This window comes from Aquarana catesbeiana, linkage group LG11 (genome assembly GCF_042186555.1).
Source record: "Aquarana catesbeiana isolate 2022-GZ linkage group LG11, ASM4218655v1, whole genome shotgun sequence".
Taxonomy (NCBI): domain Eukaryota; kingdom Metazoa; phylum Chordata; class Amphibia; order Anura; family Ranidae; genus Aquarana; species Aquarana catesbeiana.
In genome coordinates this window covers 70,731,507-70,753,737 of record NC_133334.1, presented here as the reverse complement: position 1 = coordinate 70,753,737, position 22,231 = coordinate 70,731,507, and positions in this window count along the sequence as shown.

The following is a 22,231-nucleotide window of genomic DNA, read 5'->3' as shown; positions in this document are numbered from 1 at the left end:
TATATATATATATATATATATATATATATATATATATATATATATATATATATAATATATTAGACTGCCTGCACTGTATATGTATATATATATATATTAGACTGCCTGTACCGCAGAGTGTATATATATGTGTATATATATATATATATATATATATATATATATACACACACTATAAATATATAATATACGGTATATATATATATATATATATATATATATATATATATATATATATATTTATACACTGCCTGCACTGTATATATAGTCTACACTACACTGACTATACTGTGTATGTGTGTGTATATATATATATATATATATATATATATATATATATATATATATATATATATATATATAAAATATATATATATATATATATATTTATATTTATATTAAACTGCTTGCATGCTACTAACTAACCTGCCTCTAAATAATGTTCTCTCAATCATTACACTATATACGGCCACCGTGTAAGCAGCCTTATATAGTAGTGTGGGGCGTGGACTTAACCCCCTGAGCCATGATTGGCTAAAGGCACCCTGCCTTTGGCCAATCATGGCTCCCACAGCAGAGCGTGGTGTGATTGGCCAAAGCATGCAGGTCCGGTGCATGCTTTGGCCAATCAGACACCAATGCACTACGATCTCCCAGTGCATTATGGGGCATTCCACGGTGCTCGGATTTGCCACGAACGCCCCATAATGTTCAGTATTCGCCAGACGGGCGAACACCTGATGTTAGAGTCGAACTTATGTTCAACTCCAACATCGGGACCATCCCTACATAAGATAATAAAGACAGCTTTGCTGCAATATTCACCTTTAGGATTTCCACCTATTTTGTTTGGCTGCTAGATTTCCTCAGTCTGATGGCTGGCATCATTCAACCCACTTCTTGTGAGCCCAGGTTGTCCTGGACCCACCTCAGCCAGTGACTGCACAGTAAAAAAAAGAAACAGCACAGAGATTAGCTCACCTCTGCTGTCTCCTCCTATCGGCACACTCAATGTCAGTGCATGAACTGAATGGGTCCTTGTGCTACTTCTATCTCTCTCACGGCAGCCCTGCTGCACAGAGACTACAAAAGGCGAATACCAGATCAAATTCAAGTACTTACACTGTTTGCATTAAAACAAAAAAAGATTTAATGATGTTTTTATGAATACAGAGCTGCATTAATGTGTGCTCTCTGTCTAGAGTTAAGCTTTGATTTCTCTTGCATGAATGGTTATTCAAAGGGAACTCAGCTTCACCTTATTTGCTAAGTCAAGAGAGCATACATTTTGCTAAATAAACTGCTTTTACTCCCTTAGTAAATCAATCCCATTGAATCAAAGATCATTTTCCTTGTTACCGTAGTAGCCAAAGGGTTGTAAAATAGATTAATGCAAAACAGTCCTGTTAAGCAAAGCTCACATTTCTTGGAAGCTAAGGTTAAGTCAAAGCAGATTGATGCGTTGGAGGACAAGGCACCTCAGGCAGATTACTCAAACGTTTTATAGTGTGGACAAGGAAAAAAAAAGGAAAGCAGGCAGCATTGTGTTGTAGATCTGGTGCAAGCCCTTTGCTTTGAGCCACCATTGTATAGCTAACGCTTCTTATTTTAATCAATTTCTGTGTGCTTCTCCAAAAAGTCTAGCAGTTAGGAGACTTTCATCTGTTTTTGGCATTGACTGTAGTGTCTGGGATAAGGCTGAAAGATATCCCAACACAAGAAGGCAAATGGAAAAGTTCCACAACCACAGTCTCAGCAAATGTTTAAGTTTTTCTGCAATATTTGTCTTTTTGCTTAAGTGTGATGGGGTATGTTTCAAGAGACTTCATTTCACGAGGCCCTGGAATATAACTTGATTTTAATTATTTATTTTGTTTCCACTTCTATAATAAAAGAGTATTTGGTTTACCAAAAAAAAATCATGGAGATATTTTAGTCCAATTTCCTGTTCACACAACCATCCTTAAAAGACCTTTGGAACTCTGGCTGACAATCAAACAGTGCATTAATTCAGAGGTGCAGTAGAGGGGCTCATGGATGATAATCAGGATAGTTTTAAAGGCAGGGCAAAAAGGGCAGCTGCCCTGGGCCCCATCATCATTGTGGAGCCCAAAGCAGCTGCCTCATACTTGCCAATTATACCTGTTTAAATTCCCTTGTCCAGTGAAGTTTTAGTCCTGTGCTGTGTCCCGATATCTCAGTGTGAAGCTCTGTTACTAAATTTGCTCAGCTCCTCAGTCCTATTGCCGTGTACAGCTGACTCACCTGCAGACCTTGTGTTTACATGTATATAACCTGCATTAATATGTAAATAGAGGCGCCATTGATATGTAAATAAACGTGGACCGACAACATTGATATGTAAATAGAGGTGACATTCATATGTATATCATGCCCCCTGAGGTCAAATTCATCATCACTTCTGATAAATGCTGCCCACTGGGGTTTTAAAGGGGCATGCTGGAAAGTCGCAGCTCTACAGCTGTGGTTATTAAGCCTAACATCAGCCTGTTCTTCAAAAGTAAGCAAACTGGAGATGGAACACTTTTTCAAAATAACATGGTGCCACAGCACCATGAATTTCGGTGCATGTGAGTACGCACATCTCAGCAGATGCATGAGGGTGTCATTAACAATTAATGACACTGCTGTGTATCTGCTAAAGGGCAGCATGTTTCTATGGTGTCAGGAAAGCAATTTTGCATTTCCGATACACACAAATGTGAACGCAGGCTAAATGTCTCAGTTGCATTGGTGGTCAATGTAAATTTTCTCATTACATTGGGGCTTGGTGTACAATATATAAAATAAAAATACTAAAGCGCTGATATGAATATCCAAAATATGGCAAAAAATAGTAGATAAATAAATGAATCAAGCTGCAACCATTATAAATAGTGCTCTAACACCTTATGAAAAATTAATATAGTAAACAACGGTGAGCTAAACTCAACCTCCTATTTTTGATGCAGTGGTAATAGTACATATGTTATATATATCTATATACACTTATGCCCTGTACACAGGGCATTGATCGGACATTGATCGGACATTCCGACAACAAAATCCATGGATTTTTTCCGACGGATGTTGGCTCAAACTTGTCTTGCATACACACGGTCATACAAAGTTGTCGGAAAATCCGATCATTCTGAACGTGGTGACGTAAAACACGTACATCGGGACTATAAATGGGGCAGTAGCCAATAGCTTTAGTTTCTGAGTTTATTCTGAGCATGCGTGGCACTTTGTGTGTCGGGTTTGTGTACACACGATCGGAATTTCCGACAATGGATTTTGTTGTCGGAAAATTTTATAGCAAGCTCTCAAACTTTGTGTGTCGGAAATTCCTATGGAAAATGTGTGATGGAGCCCACACACGGTCGGAATTTCCGACAACAAGGTCCTATCACACATTTTCCATCGGAAAATCTTATCGTGTGTACAGGGCATAACAGTGCTACAATCCTCAGTGACAAAATAATAATCAAATAAATAAATTAAAAAAGTTAACTAAAAAAGTTTGGTGATTGAGTAATTAAATCAATTCCTCCATGTAAAAGCAATAATCAAAGGAAGCCACCTGAGTGTGGATAGCCTGTTCACAGCAGTCCTATCAACAAACAATCCCTCATCCAGAGTCCTATCGGCTTCTTACGATTTTCAGTGTTCTTTCAGAGTTTCGGTGTATAGTGGTTCTCACGTAAAATCAGAAAGAAAAGCATATCATTGCGCAATGCTGATTAATATTAAGTTCTCCAAAGGCTGGGTAATTGCACTCACATTTGATGATAAACAACCAGCGCATATACAGCAATCAGACGATTGTATTAGTGTCTCCTCACTCCTCATCTAGTATGCACAAGCACCATAGATGTCATCACTAGGCTCCTCCCAACGCGTTGTGTCACATGTTACGTGACTTTTTCAAGGGTGCCCTTGAAAAAGTCACGAGACATGTGACGCAATGCGTCGGTAGATTTTATGTGAGAACCACTATACACTGAAACCCTGAAAGAACACTGAAAATCGTAAGAAGCCAGTAGAACACTGGGTGAGGGATTGATTTTTGATAAGACTGCTGTGAATGGGCTATCCACACTCAGGTGGCTTCCTTTGATTATTGCTTTTTACACGGAGGAATTGATTTAATTACTCAATCATCAAACTTTTTTAGTTAGCTTGGTATACAATTCTTTCATTCACACTAGCGGTCAGTGTGAAGGTCCCCCTTGTGTAAATCTCTCTTTACATTGGTGGTTACTGTGAATGCTCCTATTACATTAGTGGTCAGTGTAAATCCCATTACATTAGTGGTCAGTGTAAAGCCTCATTACATTATTGGTCATTGTAAATCCCCATTACATTAATGGTCAGTGTAAATCCTGATTATATTAGTGGTCAGTGTATAAACTCCTCTTTACATTGGTAATTGGTAAAAAAAATCCAACCTTGCATTCGTGGTCAGTTTCAAATCCTCCTTTACATTGGTGGTACACCACCTTTAAATTGGTGGTGAGTGTAAATCCCCCCTTACATTGCTGGCTAGTGTAGAAATCCCTCTTTATTGGTTGTTGATGTAAAATCCCCCATTACATTGGTTGTCAGTGTAAATTCTTCATTACATTGGTGATCAGTGTACATTTTCTTTCACATTGGTAGTAAGTGCAGAATTGCCCGTACACTGGTGGTCAGTGTAAATCCCCCTTTATATTGGTGGTCAGTGTAAATCCCCCCTAACATTGGTGGTCATTGGAGGTCATGGAGGTCATTGTATATTCCTCCTTACACTGGTGGTTGGGGAAAATGCTCCTATTACATTGGTGTCAGTGTAGAAATCCCTCTTTATATTGGTGGGTGGCGTAAAATCCCCCGTTACATGTAAGTCAGTGCAAATTCCCCCTCACATTGTTGGCCAGTGTAAATCCCCCCTCACATTGGTGGTCATTGAAAATTCCCCATTACATTGGTGGTCAGTGTTGAATCCCCCACTAAAGTATATACTGTACTTGCCAAAGATTTACAGCTTTGCTCTACATGATTCAAAATTTGCCACAGTGTACCGCCTACTAACTAATCCCATCCCCCCACCACTGCCTCTGATCCCATCAATCCCCCAGCATTGCCACTGATCACATCCCCTCCCCAAGCATTGCCACTGATCCCAGGAGTCCTAGGATCCCTAGGAGTTTTCTGTCTATTGATGGGTCCCCTCACTTCCCCAGTCCATGGTGTGCAGACAGTTAGGAGATAATGTGCTATAACCTTTGGCAACCAATCAGTGAGCAGTATGGATGTGCACTAACCTCATGCAACCAATCATTCAGTGATAAGGATATACAGTAACCTCTAGCAACAAGTCATGTGCTGTAACCTCTAGCAAATAATCAGTGAGCCATAATGTGTACGAAGCAAAGACTCTTTGTTATGTTGAAAGTGCAGGTAATCACCAAGGCATGCAGCAGTCATACAGAGATTTGGCTAAGGAGCTGGCAGTACCTGGAGGCTGGAGCCACATGGATTTCACAGGGGCTCAGGGGAAACCAATGCAGAGCTGTGGAGCAGGGAGTACAGGAGCGCCAATGGCAGGGGGCCAAACCAGAACCGTAGGGCCAGGGGTCGGATGAAGGGGGGACCACAACTGTAGCCACGGGGACTGTAGGGGCCGGACAGAAGTGATGTCACAGCCTGGCGGAAGCCAGCCAAAAGAATCCAAAGACTATGAGCAAACCCTGCTGCTGGGGCTGATCAGAAGCTGCTGGTGCCATAGAAGCAGGGAGGATCACACATCGCCGACTGGAGACGCTACATGTTTAGGGGACATGTCTCTTCTTCAGGTTAACCCTGTGGAAGGGGCTTGTCCCTGAAATATGCAGTGTCTCCAGTCTGCAATGTGTGATCCTCCCTGCTTCTGTGGCACCAGCAGCTTCTGATCGGCCCCAGCAGCAGGGTTTGCCCATAGTCTTTGGATTCGCTTGGCTGGCTTCCGCCAGGCTGTGACATCACTTCCGGGCACCGGACGCAGTCCGAGCAGCCATTGGACACCGGCCCCTACAGTTCCTGTGGCTACAGTTGTGGTTCCCCCTTCATCGGACCCCTGACCCTATGATTCTGGTTGGGGCCCCTGCCAGTGGCGCTCCTGTACTCCCAGCTCCGCATTGGTTTCCCCTGAGCCCCTGTGACATCCATGTGTCTCCAGCCTCCAGGTACTGCCAGCTCCTTATCCAAGTCTCTGTAAGACCATTTACAGACTGCTGCATGCCTTGGTGATTACCTTCACTTTCAACGTAATAAAGAGTTTTTGCTTTTTACCTGAGGATTTTGTCTATGCCTGTTGTTCAGGGCTGTTCTTTCCCCTGATTGTTTACAATCACTGCCTGATCTGATTCAGTAAACTGATTGAGTCTAGCTGCTATTTATTGTATGTCTCAGAGCAGGTGGAGAGCGAAGTTGCATGGAGGAGGAGGGGGGCCCAAGAAAATGTTTGCCCAGGGTTTGCCCAAGTAATATTAAAGACGGCCCTGATGATAAGTGTGCTAACAAAAAGATGTTGTGTTGGCTACAGCAACCAACTAGAATACCCTTTTATTTTTAATGTGGGTTGCATTATTATTAGTAGGTAATGGATGAGCTGTTGTTTTGCAACAGGACATTTTCTTCATACCACACTTTGCATACAGAAGCTCCCAAAATGTTTAAAGCAACTAAACTACCAGTTCTAAAATAAGGCACATACCTGTAAAGAGGAAACTAAACGTTTAAAAAAGAAAATGTAGTAAGATGAAAAATAATCATGAATCAAAAAAAGAAGCAGCTGGCAATCACACAACAGAACATTTGTGTAAAAAAATGTAAAACAGCAAAAGATTGCTGCACTAGTGTCTAATTAATAAAACTGGATAAATCCATGTAAGTGTCCAAACACTCCTCGTGTTTCCTGGAATGAAGGATAACAGAGACACCCAAAGTGCACCTTCCACCGTGAAGTATAAAAGATGTGTCCGGATAGATAGACTCCATGTTATAGGAGCCTAGCAAAGCATGGATTCACACATGCCATTAAGGATCCATCCAAGGAAAGCAGACGAAGATGGCATTGAAATCAACCTTGCTGGTTTTTCCTTGTAAAAATAAAAATATTCTGGATTAAAAGATTCTGCAGATCACAAACTAGCGTGGTAAGTTGAGCATAGACTCCACCCTACTAGTTTCATCATAACTGACATCGGGGTGTGTAAATGTTTACCTCTCCATCCCTCCATGACAACAAACTCTCTTCCACTGCTGTGGAATTATCCCCAAAGTCTGCTGGGAAATTGACACTTCCAGGAATGGGTCTATTGCAGCTCTTGATGCTTCCCCCTAGCTGAACTCCATGTCACCACTGTATCCTGCAAATGGCAGAGGTCAGTAGGAGGGCTCAATGAGATCTGCATTGGACTTGTATCAACCTTGCAGCAGGCACATGTCCAGAGGTGCTCAGATGGGAAATGTGCACCACCCTTGTCATCTCCTCATACAGGTACATGACAGTATGCCCCTGAGGCGGTGTGGTGAGAGAGCCTTTTCTTATGGTGGGCAACCGTGGCTTTTGTTTTAGTACCATGTAGACCTTTAAAAACCTTCATCCCAGGTCTTGAGCAACTGTACTGTTAACACTATGTAAAGTGTTTTGAAGATATCTCGTGTTGTTTGATACATTTTTTGTTAAAAGGCTCCTGTGGATATTTACAGTGTATTTAAAGCTTTTTTTTGTTTTGGATAGAGTAAGGAAGGAATATAATCTTCGTCTATTGCGGTTGGTGTGCCCATAGGGGAGATTCTTTTTATGACCATTCACTGAATCAGAAAGTGCTAAGAATTCCAAAATTGGTGGTATGGAGAAATCTTCCAAAATCCTGTTCTGGTGACAATGGACCAAGAAGGGAATTTATTGTAGGCATTTTTGAATGTAGACATTTTATCTTGCCTCCTGTTGAATGTTAGGACAGAAAGTGCAGGGACACAGCCAACAAAATATAAACTGACAAGGGTATCAACCTTTTCCTACTCTATCTTAAAAATAAAAGAATACAAATAAAAAAGTTGCACAATATAAAATTAGACTTACATTGAGGGTTTTTTGATTTTGCAGTTTTGCTAGAACTTATGCTTCAAAACACCAGAAATATGCTTTGCTTTGGTGTGAATGCAGACTTACAGTGATTTCTTGTCTCTCTTCCAACTAACTAGTTTTCTATTGGCTAAAATAAAAATGCAGAAGCCTGAAAATGCCTGTACAAATGCTCCAAAACAAACGAATAAGCTCAATTGTGAACCTAGCCTAACACCCCCACAATACCCTAGGCGTGTACTGGTCAAGGTACAATCTTAGGGCCTATCCAAAAATTAGGTGTAAGCAGTAGTAGTATTTTTACCTATTGCGTTTTTGCACAAAAGATTAACCCCTTGGCGCCAACCGTATGCAGATATGCGGCCCCTTGGCGGCATTGCCGAGTGGTTGCCTATATGCAGCCCTGTGTTTACAAGTTACTGTTCTGAGATCACGCTTCCAGCACGGTAGCCGGCGGGGATCGGTAAGCTCCTGATGCATACTTACGATCAGGAGCTTTCCGATCATGTGACAGCTGTGACAGCCAATCATAGCAGTCACATGACCTGAATCACGCAAAGAGTATAGTTAACAGTATAGGGAAGCTCATAGTAGCTCACACCAGCACTCAGATTCAATAGTTCTTTTCTCAAATGCCAAAGTCATCAGACCGCTAGCCCAAGCCTGTTTATAAGGTTGCATTTGGGCTGCAGGCCTACTTTTAAAAGAATTGCAACTATCTCCCAAAGACATTAAACCAGATTTTCATTTAACATCCCAAAGGCTTTGTGGCTTAAAGTTTTAAACCCCACGTGGCACAAATAGAAAAGACTGACATATGTTAGTAGTGTGTACCATAAGCACCTAAATCACATTGTTTCTACCTTTGTATGTCATTCTGTCTTCCCATTATGGGCAGCCGAACATATCCAATCTGTGGGCATGTCAACAGCCCAGAGCTCGGGAGATGGAGTCATGACATCACTAGACTCCCCTCCCAACTGTACACCCCACACAAATCTCCTGGCTTGGCATAGCAGCAGTTATAGCTCGGGGGAGGGATATTTTTTGATGTGTTTGTGGGAGACACATCCCCTTCTCTCATGCTCGTACATGACTGTCAGTCACAGGAAAGGGGGCGTGGTGACACCATTTTTTTTTACTGTGTCGGATTTTTTCATTGGAGGAAACCAAAGAGGATTGCAGATGACTGGCTGCTCCTTCCCCAGCCAGACTAGGGACAGATGGCTTGTACTACTTTGCTGAATAAGGTAGTGTGTTCATTTTAATTTGGAATTTTTCAGGTTTATAACCACTTTAAATGATCTGAATCCTGTTCTAATGAACTGTGCAAAACGTATTTGTATTATCTCATCGCTAAGTCATTGGACAGCTTTGTTTATGAATAATCTATACACCTATTTGGGAGAAATGAACAGGGCCAAGCAGTTTTATGTCCTAACATGTATTGCTCAAGAGAAATATGAGAATGTGTTTGCAAACTTGAACAGCCTAGGCTGCCAAAGTCTGCTTGCATGTTGACCTATTGATAATACAGAACAGATAGTATAGTCCCTCATGTGTTTTGTTGTGTCTGAGGTTGCCATGGAATCTGAACTGAGCTGTTCCTTTGAAAGGAACTGTGTCACATTCAAGGCAGCGAGCCAAACACAATGTATAGTTTCCACTGTAAGGACCCCGGACTTGGAACTTCAAATAATATATGTTAAAGTAATCAACACTACTTATTGACTTGACACAGTGCATGATATAGGCTATTGGAGTGTAACTATTGAGTTTCAATGTTGCTAAGCCTCGAGATCCTTAGGCTACATGCACATGGGCTTACTTGCCTGTGTAGTATAAAGACACTGCATACTTCTGGTGACCTTGACTTGCTGGGGGTGCTGTGTTCGCCTGACATTTCTTTTTTTGTATTGCACAGCGCTGCTCAGACTACACTCCCTCCACTCCTGTTACTTTATTGGTTATGGTTTCCTCCTTATTCCTCAACTATCAGCCTTGCACATAAGGTGCCATCATATCTTAGGGATTCCCAGCCTGGGGTGCTTGCACCCACAGGAAATGCAAGCTGGAGTTTCAAGGGTGGGGAGCAGCAAAGAGTGGCTTGTGTGCCTTAATGACAAGTGACTAGTGATCACTAAGCCAGCTGCTGGTGTACCTTGATCAGTGGTAGTTGGTGGTTGTGTTGCTTAGATAGTAGTTGCGTTGTTTATTAAAACAAAGGAGAGAATAACAGCACTAACATATATAGTTACATAGTTGGTGAGATTGAAAAAAGACACAAGGGGGCGCATGCGCGGAGTCTAGCGAGGCGGACAGGTATTGCTAGAGCTCCGCACCACTGAGGAGAGGAGAGAAGGACAAAGCGGAGTCACCAGGCTTAAAAGGTAACCAGCCGAACCTCCTTGCCTCCGGAAACAAACGTGGCAGTTTGGGCTGAAATGATGGTACTAGGGGGGATCATACTTATGTAAGAACATATGCTTGAAATATGTGATATGTGAGTTTATTTTTGATTGTTCTAGGTTATTAATCCTAAATATATAAGAAACAGAAATTACAAGAAATATGTACATAAAAAGTACTTAAACAACTTTATAGTTTCTTAATATCCAATTTATTAGAAAATTTGTTCCAGTTAAGAATTCCAATAGGTTAAATTTAGAAATGTTATAAAAATAGTCATTGTCCCTACCGAAGTTCTAAATGTTACATCATTGACCAAATTAGTCAACCTATGGTGATGAAAACACTGCACAATCACCATGGAACAACTAATACTAAAAATATTAGTTAACCTGCACTTCAATCAATGAGGCATCCTTTTGTTGCTTTTTGTTATAGCACGTCTCTCCTACAAGCGGAAGATCCGTGTGCCCCGTTAGCCTTCCTCGTTCTCCCACCCATAATATGTGGAAGACTGACGAAGGCATTTTTTCCCCTGATAGAGATCTTTACTCTCTATCACGGGCTACTTGTGATTATTTATATTTATCAATTCAAAAAATGTATCATCTAACATTATATGTTTTTTGTTTCTTCTTCACTCCAGACTCCACTGGATTCTTCTCTACCTTTTCATTTTCAAAGTCAACACAGGTCGATCCACACAGTCAGTATTGTATAATAATCGGTAAGTCAAATCTATTTGAACTGTTACCATGGCACCATTGAATATCCTATCACTGAATGTTCAGGGTATAAATGTTCCTCAGAAAAGGACCAAAGCATTCCATACTTTCCATAATAGGAAGGCCCACATTGTGTGCCTACAAGAAACGCACTTCACTAATAACTCCACACCTAAATATTTGTCCCCTTTTTACTGCTTCTGCCAGTACCAAACAAAGGGGAACTCTAATTGCATTCCACCGGTCTGCACCATTCACTTTATCATCAGAAATAAAAGACCCAGAAGGTCGTTACCTAATACTCATGGATTATATAATGGATACAGCGGTCACAGTAATTTCCTACTACGCTCCTAATAAGCAGCCTACGTCTTTCCTCTCACACTTATTACAAGTGATTAATACGCACAAATTGGGAACTGTGATTATGTGCGGTGATTCTAACCAGGTCCTCCTCCCATTTCTCGATAAATCACCCTTTATCCCATCCAGAATGGTGTCTAAATGACCTTTCTCCCAACTTCTTTCCAAATACAATCTGGTAGACTCATGGAGAGAAATTAATCCGATAAAAAAGAGATTCACTTATTTTTCCCACCCACACCAATCCTTTACCAGAATTGACCATATTTTTCTAACAATAGGAATGATACCAGAAATCATGGCGTCAGATATAATTCCAATTCCTTGGTCAGACCATAATGCAGTCTACACAACCATAGCCTCAACCATACCGAAAGCTCATGACCCAACTTGGTATCTCCCAGACATAATGCTTAAACACCTATCTCACCACAGGATAGTTGAACAGCTTTAAAGGAATACTTGTCAAATAATACTACTCCAGACATTTCCCCTCTAACATTATGGGAAGCTCACAAACCTGTTTTGCGTGGTATTCTACAGAGACAAATGGCATTACTTAAACGGGAATGCAAACTTCTTGCATGGAAATTAGAATCAAATTTTAATGCAGCTTCTATATCATTCCAGGATAATCCATCCCAGAATACAAAATCTCATTTGGAAAAAAAACAGATCAGAATACGATCTATTTCTCACAGAATCCGTAGATAAATCCCTCAAATGCTCTAAACATAACTTCTATATGAAAACAAACAAACCAGGCACATATTTGGCACGAGCATTGAACTCAACTAATAAGTCTTTCAAACCTATACGTTTGAAATTATCAAAAGACATTTATACTAGCAACCCAGTCAAAATCGTTCACAAATTTCACTCACATCTCGCTTCCTTATACAAGTCAAACAAAGAATTTAACCCTACAGAATCTGAATCTTTCTTCTCCCAAATTACCTTACCTGAGTTATCTCAGACTCAAAAAAAACATTGGAAGAATCTATAACCATAGAAGAAGTTTCTTACACCATTAAAGACCTAAAAATTAACAAAAGACCGGGCCCAGATGGATACTCAGCATTATATTATAAAACATTTTCAGAGATTCTTTCCCCTATTCTAGCTGAAGCTTTCAACATACTTTTAGAAGGACATTCCTTTAGACAGGAAACACTAATGGCAATAGTATTTATGATCCCAAAACCCCTCTCTGATGATACTTCCTACGTAAATTATCGCCCCATTTCTCTTTTAAACCTTAATATCAAAATTTTAGCAAAAATTTTAGCAAAACGCCTTAATAGTATCATAGGTAACCTAATACATAGAGATCAAGGAGGCTTTATGCCAAATAGACAGGCGGTGATAATGTATGCAGGGCAGTGCTTCTAGCACATTTTGCTAAAAAGTGAAGAATCCCTTCCTGCTTTTTATCTATTGATATTAAGAGGGCATTCGATACAGTATCCTGGTAATATATGCACTACTCATTAGAAAAATGGGGCTTCGGCCCCCATTTTATAAAATGGAATGCAGCACTATGTAATAAACCTAAAGCGTACATAAAATATGCTGGATACAAATCAGATTCTTTTGGTATCGAAAGAAGAATGCGACAGGGTTGTCAAATATTTCCCCTCTTATTTGCCCTTTCACTTGAACCCTTAGCTCAACACATTAGAACAAACCGTACAATAACTGGAATTGAAGTAGGAGGTCTTTCACACAAACTCTGCATGTTGCTTTTCCTATCATCACCACAAGTTTCAGGCCCCAATCTATTACCCATTATGATTAACCCCAAGAAATGCCTAGCGCTCAATATTTCACTTTCCAACACAGAACTGATTTCGGTGAAGGTTGCACTCCCATTTACCTGGCAGAGAAATCAATTCCATATATTGGAATTCAATTGACAGCATCTCATTCAGACTTATTTTCAGCCAATTATCCTCCTTTATTGAAACAGATCACAAATTAATTAAGAAAATAGTCACAACTTCCATTATCCTGGATAGGAAAGATCAATGCAACTAAAATGACTATTCTGCCAAAATTACTATACTTGTTCAGAGTTCTCCTTATTCCAATTCCTTCCTATTTCTTGAGACTAGTGTAAAAAAGGACAGCGTCGTTTATATGGGGTTCTTCCAAGCCACGTATACCTATACACACATTACATCTCCCCAAAACTAAAGGAGGTCTGGGGTATCCTAACTTTACTAATTATTATAAAGCGGTACACTTGGCCAGTCTCTGCAAGTATCACGCAAAACAAGAAATCCCATTATGGGTACTCATAGAAGCTTCAGAATGTGACCCATTATCAATATCAAACTTGTTATGGCTTGAACACAAAGACCGTTCCAAACTCAACAATCCTATAACTAAGCACTTTTTATCACTCTGGGATAAACTAAAAATCAAATACCAATTACAATCACCACATAATCCTCTCTTATCTTTTATTAGAAATCCAGCCTTCTATCCGGCATGGATCTACCCAAAATCACTTAAAGCTTGGATAACTTCAGGTATTCAGACACTACATGATTTTGTTGCATCTAAAACATTTCTTCCTTTCCCAACGCTTAGAGAAAATTATATCACAACTAAAGCATCTTCGCCCCAATATTATAACATGGAACCAAATTACAAAGTCCTTACCCGATGGTACCTTGTACCTGCCAGAGTGGCTAAATATTCGCCTACTTCCTCAGCCCTATGTTTTCGAGGCTGTCCAGACATAGGCACACATTTACACATTTGGTGGATGTGCCCAATAGTCCAAACTTTCTGGAAGGAAATTTTTGCGACTGCATCCAAAATGTTCAAAAAATTGATACAACCAGACCCATTCATAGCTTTGCTTAACTTGAAACCGGAATGGTTAACATTTTATCAATACAAACTTATGGTTCAATTACTAACGGCTGCAAAGCAAACAGTGGCCAAGGCATGGAGGTCCCCTGTATTGGTACTGGCCGAAACAATTCATAGAATGAACAACACAATGTCACACGCCAAGAGGGTGGCTATTGATTGTAATCAACTCCCAAAATTTGACAAATGATGGCGTCCCTGGATAATGCATCAATTTCCATCAAATTTCAATGACACAGTCCTTTTGCCATGGTAGCGGATTCGTTGACTCACAGAATCATACATTTATTTGTTTCATGAAGAAACAAATGGATGATAAACTGAAACGTGGATCGACCTTGTGGACTTTTTCTTTGTCTTTCTATCCCCTTTCTTCTCTTTCTTTCTCTTTCCCCCACTTTACTATCATAGCAGCTCTTCATCAGAGTACATATGATCTGTACACATATAAATAATATTTCCTGATTATAGGTGTCATAGATACATGAAATACCTTTAAAAGAAGTTAATGTATTTCTCTCCACCTTTATTGTGTACCTGACTATTAACATTTAAAATTTCATGTTAAACATTTATATAAATATTACTGTGTAACAAAGAGCTTACTTTATGTACCCTTGTACATGTAATTAATACACTTTTAATTTGTTGTATGATCAATAAAAACTTTTGACAAGGAAAAAAGACACAAGTCCATCAAGTCCAACCTGTGTGTGTGCTTTTATGTCAATAGTTACATAGTAAATTAATAAGTAAAATATGTAACTGATTGTCAGAGTATTGCTTTGAAAACATTATTATAAGGTAACGTCTGACATAAACATTATTTATGGGTGGAGCCCTATGTCCGATATGGACATAGATAACATTTGTAGTTAACATAAAACTTACCATCGGAAATAGACCTGGAAGTGTGGACTTACCATATGAAATGGACCTGAAAGTGTGCCTTGGTCTGCTGGTCGGTATGCCAGAATAAGGGGGCATACCCTAGTTTAAGAAATGATTATTCTGTAGAGAGAAATGAATGAAATGAATGAATGAAATGAATGCCTTGAAATGGGGATGGGAGGGTGGGTATCGCGCACAGGAAACCGACAAGCACCACAGGTGAGCGGCTGCTTAAATACCCCCCGGGCTCCTCCCATAAATTCAGGCCACCATACTGGCCTTCCTACTTATGGGTGGAGCCCTATGTCCGATATGGACATAGATAACATTTGTAGTTAACATAAAACTTACCATCGGAAATAGACCTGGAAGTGTGGACTTACCATATGAAATGGACCTGAAAGTGTGCCTTGGTCTGCTGGTCGGTATGCCAGAATAAGGGGGCAAAAACATTCAGGTAGGGGTGTGGTTTTATTAGTTCTGGCTTTATTTATTTGAGCCAGTTTGGTGAATGCTTGTGCCGTTTCCACCTAAGGAGTGGGGACGTACCGGTCGAGGTAGGCAGAGTTTCACCTGCTAAGTCTCTTGATGACGTGGTCTGGGACCCATGCCGACATGCTGCCAAGGCTGCCCCAATACTAAAGAGTGACTGGAGTGCTGACTGGGGTCGAGGTGTAAGCAGCGTAGAAGAACCCCAGGTGTTTGATGAACTGGCAGGCACTCGAGGGTTGGCCGAAAGGTAATAGAGGACTAGAGTTTGAGTGTTCCGGTAGGAGTGACAGTAGGCGGTCGAGTATGGTTACTGGCCACCGGACGTCGTTTACTTTATGGAGATGGATGTCTATCCTGGAGCTTGATTGCTGGGTTTTGGACACTGCTGGGTGGAGGATGAAATGGTGTTGGCAGCGAGCCAACTACACAGAACTTGGCCTGCGGGATTGCTGCGGGTGAACTCGCTGGGCCACCAGAACCCGTGATAGGTCAAGTAAAAGGCTGCTTGTATGACCCAACTGGGGAGAAGGCCCAATAGCGTACTGGTTAATATAGTAGACATGTCCCAGAAGATGGCAGCCTGGAACGAACATGCAGTGGACATTAAACTGGTGTTGCCAAGATAATTACACCAGCGTGCGCAGGAAGGACATCACAGAGCGATGCGGACCTGGCTTCATTAAGAGGCTCGCCTCGGACCGGATGTCGGTGGCAAAGCCACGGCCTGTCCTGTCCAGTTAAGACCCTGGAGTTAAGCGGTTGCCATGACCGGGTGTAACTTGAAGAGGGAGGAAGTCCGGGTAAACCCGGGGTTTTAGGAGTGTCTCTGGGGGCCATGTACCTGTAAACCGATGATGGCCAAAAATTGCCGCGATGCCTGTGGTGGCTGTGGCATCTGTCGCTACCTGGGGTGACAAGAGCGACGTAGGTGATAAAACCCTAGAGTTAAGGTATAATCATTGATACACCAATCCACGTAGTACGGGACCTTCCGACATTGATAGGACCACATTCTTAGGAAAGACTGCAGCTACTTGTTAGTACACACTCGTGTATGGGTGAAGTTTTGGGGAACTAACCTGATACGGGTCAGTTTGTCAAGGGGGAGGCTGGCCTGCGTGGTATTCGTTAATTCGGAGGAGGTTATTGTAGACCTCGGTTCCGGATTATTGAGTTTTTTGAGACTACAAGCTGAAGGACATAATGGTATTACCAGCGAGTCAAGTTGTGTCTACGTAGTACCTGGCTGCCTGTGCCAGTAAAGTGAATTTGTTAGGCCGTAGAAAACCACAGAGGGCCAGGTAGATAGCTGCTTGTATGACTAGACTGGAGAATGTCTGAGGTTTTGACATGTCCCTGAAGATGGCAGTTGTGATGGGCAAGCGTTTGCCGTTTAGCTATGGCCTGATGCTTCTGGACGCCACGTAGAAAGGATCCTACTGTATGAGCCGTAAACACGGATGACTCTCTGGGGTCCTGTGAGGGCAAGAAATGCTGGATGTTGGCTAGGTATGGCCTGATGATGTTATGAGGAGCCAGCTGTGTGTGGCAATACGATACCTGGTGCGGGGATGGAACCTGAACTCAACTGACCTAAGCGAGAAATGACACAGAAATTGATGAGTGGCTTGTATGAAATGCCACTGGAGACAAGTGGCCGATTAAGTGCCACAGAAGAATGATTTGTGACTGATTGTGTGCCACTGGAAATGTGTACTGATTGCAAGAAGTCATGCTAAGATGCGAGCCCTGCAATGATTGCAAGAGTTGTGCTTAAATACGTGTTTGCAACAATTGCCAGGGAGTTTGTGTCAATGGTGATGTGTTTGCCGTGACTGCGGGAAGTCCGTATTACTGCATGTGCTTGCACGGGCTGCAAGGAGTTATACTTGGATGCGTGTCTGCAACGATTATAAAGTTGTGTTTGGACGCATGCTTGCCATGATTGCAAGAAATATGCTTGGGTGTGTCCCTGCAACATTTTGCAAGAAGTTGTGACTGGATGCGTGCTTGCAATGATTGCAAGAAGTTATGCTTGGATGCATGCTTGCAACGTTTGCAAGAAGTTATGCTAAGATGGGTGTCTTGTAATGATTGTAAGATTTGTGCTTGAATGTGTGCTTGCAACGATTGCAAGGGGGTTTCTGTCGGTGGAGATGTGTTTGTAGTGACTGTGAAAAGTTCGTATTGCTGCATGTGCTTGCAAGACTGCCAGAGTTTAAGCTTGGATGCGTACTCGCAACGACTGCAAGAAGTTATGCTTGAATGCATGCCTGCAACGTTTGCGAGAAGTTTTATGATTGGATGCGTGTTTGAAATGATTGCAAGAATTTGTGCTTGGATGTGTGCTTGCAACGATTGCAAGACGTTCTGTTTGGATGCGTACTTGCAACAATTGCAAGAAGTCATGATGGGATGTGTGCTTGCAACAATAGCAAGAAGTTATGTTTCGATGTGTGCTTGCAATGAAAATGCAAGAAGTTGTGTTTGGATGCGTATTTGCGACGATTGCAAAAAGTTATACTTGGATGTGCTGTGACTATGAGATGGTATAGTAGCGAGGCGAAGGTTTCAACGAATGAATCGGGACCATGACTGAGCTTCGAAGGAAGACGGGGTGTGGCCCCCCCCCCCTTTTTTTTTTTTTTTGACTGGCCTAGAGGAAATGACAGATGAGAACCGGTGGTGGGTTTGACTACCTGGTTTGAAAGGTAAATTGTAACATGTTTAAGCGACAGGTGCATGGCATTAAATAAATGAGTGAACTGTTTGTGCCATGACTGAGGCACGAATCGGTGTGCCATGACTGCGCCAATGAGGCCGCGCCAACTGGGGCTTGCCAGGATGAATCGATGTCTGACGGATGCCCTGAACTTGAATCGGGGCGCGGCATGCGACAACGAAATAAATGAAATGTTTGCCTTAGAGTGAAATGAATGAAAAAACGTTTCGCCATGACAGAGGCACGAATCGGTCGTGCCGCAGCTGCAACTGACAGCGACCCGGACTCTGGAGCATGTACTGAAATGAGGCAAAAGAAACGCTGGTGCATGCCGGAGTACATTGGTGCATCACGGATGCGACTAGATATACTACTTATCCATATATGTATATACATATATACATGCACACACATGTTTTTTTTTTTTTTTTTTTGTATATACATATATATATATATATATATATACACATATATATATATATATATATATATATATATATAATTTTTTTTTTCGACTGCGATAAATGACGAGTCGGACTATGGAGTACGAAATGAAATGAGGCCAAGACAACTGGGGCGCGCCGGGACGAATCGGTGCATCTCGGATGCTACTGGATTCGAATCGGGGCGCGGTACGTGACAGTGAGACGAGTGAAATGATGAAATGAATGAAAAGATTTGTCATGGTAGAGGCACGTGCCATGACGGAGGCACGAGTCGATCATGTCGCGATTGCAACTGACAACGACCGGACTCCGGAGCATGTACTGAAATGTGGCCGAAAATACCTGGGGCACGCCGGGACGAATCGTTGCATCATGGATGCGACTGGATTCGAATCAAAGCGTGATTCGTGACAGTTGAAATGATTCCCATGACAGAGGCACGGATCGGTGAGCCGCAAACTACGACTGACAATGAACCGGACTCTGGAGCATGTCCAGAAATGAGGCCGGGCCCTGGGGCACGCCGTAACGAATCGGTGCATCGAAGATGCGACTGGATTCGAACCGGAGCGCGGTAAGTGCAGGTGTAACATTTGTTGCCATGACAGAGGCGCGAATCGATCATGCCGCTATAGCGACTGACTGCGAATCGGACTCTGGAGCATGTACTGAAATGTGGCCATTACCTGGGGCACGCCGAGACGAATCGGTGCATTTCCATGCGACTGAATTCGTAACGGAGCGTGATACGTGGCATGATAACCATGACAGAGGTACGAATCGGTGAGTCGAAAGCGACTGATAATGACGTGACTCTGGAGCATGTACTGAAATGAGGCCGTAACTACTGGGGCACACCAGAGCGAATCGGTGCATCTTTAGATGCGACTAGATTCGAATCGGAGCGCGGTACGTGACTGAAATGAAAGAAATGATTCGAAATGGTTTGAAATGTTAGAAATGTATTTAGAAATGTTCAAAAAATGAGAAATGATTGGTATCGAACTGACGTGGTTCGATAAGGATGCGAATCGCTATGGTTGTCTACTGACACATGTTTAACAACTTAGACATGCCTGAAATGAAGCGACGCCTGCGTCGCGGTGGTTTTCTCAGATAACGCGAAATGGTAACATAACGATAGTACGAGTGATATACATTGCGGTACGTTCGTGAAATTTGCGAGTGATTTGTAAGTTTGATATCACGGTTTAGTGACATGATATCTATAATGCGTAAAAACAAAAGTCCGACGGGACCCTACCTGCGACAGCCAAGCCAGACGCGTGGTCCGAACGTACGACTCGGTAAACGTGGGCTTCGAAACTCTCGAGCAGAGAAATTGCGAGTGCGGGAACTTGCACGATCAAAACTGCGGACGCTGGTATACGAATAGTCGGCCTAGTGACGTGTATCGCGCACAGGAAACCGACAAGCACCACAGGTGAGCGGCTGCTTAAATACCCCCCGGGCTCCTCCCATAAATTCAGGCCACCATACTGGCCTTCCTACATATTGTTTCACTCATAAATTCATAAATGTACATTGTATATAAAACTTGATGGCTATTGTCAGGGAAGACCCCGCCATAGTGCAGATGCAATTGAAAGGCCCACGGGTATGCGCATGCGCCAGGCAAGAGCAGGCCGAGCACGCCTCTGTCACCAATACTGGAGCCAAACTGCCTATTTAAACGGAGCTTCTGCACTGGCTAATTGCTGTTTGGTCTACAGCGTTCTGTGTGTCTGTTTTTTCATTGCCAACATTGCTTGTGAACTGACTATTCTGCTGTCTGCCATCTATGCCTGATCTGCCCGCCCGTTACTGACCTGGCTCGTCTGACCCTGCATCCAGCTCTTCCAGCCTGCTTCAGCTCCTTCAGTCTAGCTCATCATCTTCAGGCTCCTGCTTCCTGCTGTGCCTGCTGCCTCATCTGTCTGTTGTCAGCTGATCCTGGCTTCCCTTCCGTGAACCATCAGCTACTACCAGCGCAGACTACTGGACTGATAAAAGACGCTCTTACCTCGCAATGCTCTAGAGTTTACTGTCTCACCATCAGTGGCTCTCGAGCTGGAGCTGTACGAGAGGCTTTCCTCTGTACGTCAGGCTCACCAACCAGGTACGTGACAGATATTTTGCTGCTGGAGTCCTGAAGATTTCAGAAGAATGGGTCATAGATCCATATTCCTACAATTCACAGAAATTGTCAGATGGTGAAGAACTGAAGGAAGATCTTATTAATTTGCCGACAAATCAAGGTTCTAAAATGCAATTTGAAAGCAAGACTTTGGAGGAGTTTTGGTGTGCAACACATATGTTCCCAAGACTTGGTGGAAAAGCACTCAGTGGGGTTGATTTATTAAAACTGGAGAATGCAAAATCTGGTGCAGCTGTGCATGGTAGCCAATCAGCTTCTAACTTTGGCTTGTTCAGTTAAAGTGGTTGTAAACCTATGTTTTTTTTCACCTAAATGCATCTTATGCATTTAGGTGAAAAAACATCTGACAGTGACCGACCCCCAGCCCCCCCCCTTTTACTTACTTGAGCCCTAGAACTTGACCCACGGGGCGCGCTGTCTCTCTGCCCGGGGTTCTTGGCTGTTGATTGGATAGATTGATAGCAGCGCAGCCATTGGCTCCCGCTGCTGTGAATCAAATCCAATGACGTGGGGGACAGGGCTTTATGGACGCCAAATGCTGGACTCGGAAGCACGCCTGCAAGCTAACCCCTAAGGAGAGTGCTTCTCCCAGGGGGTTATCTGATGTGGGGAAGAACCGCGAGAGCCACCGAGGGACCCCAGAAGAGCAGGTTCATGGGCCACTCTGTGCAAAATGAGCAGCGCAGTGAAGGTAAGTATGATATGTTTGTTATTTAAAAAAAACAAGAAAATGAACCCTTACAATCACTTTAAGCTTTGACAACAAACCTGGAAGCTGATCGATTTCTATGCATAACTGCACCAGATTTTGCACTCTCCAGTTTTTGTACATCAACCTCTATGTCCTCATTCCACTTGCAATAACATACCAGTGTGAATCAGAATTTAGTTTTTTAAAGAATGTTATGAAGTTTACGAACATAAGCAAACAGGTTCGAAAAACAGCAGGATTTCCAGAAACAGAGAAAAGGGCACTTTGGTGTTTTGATATACATGATCCATCAATCAATGTGCGCACAATGGAATAAT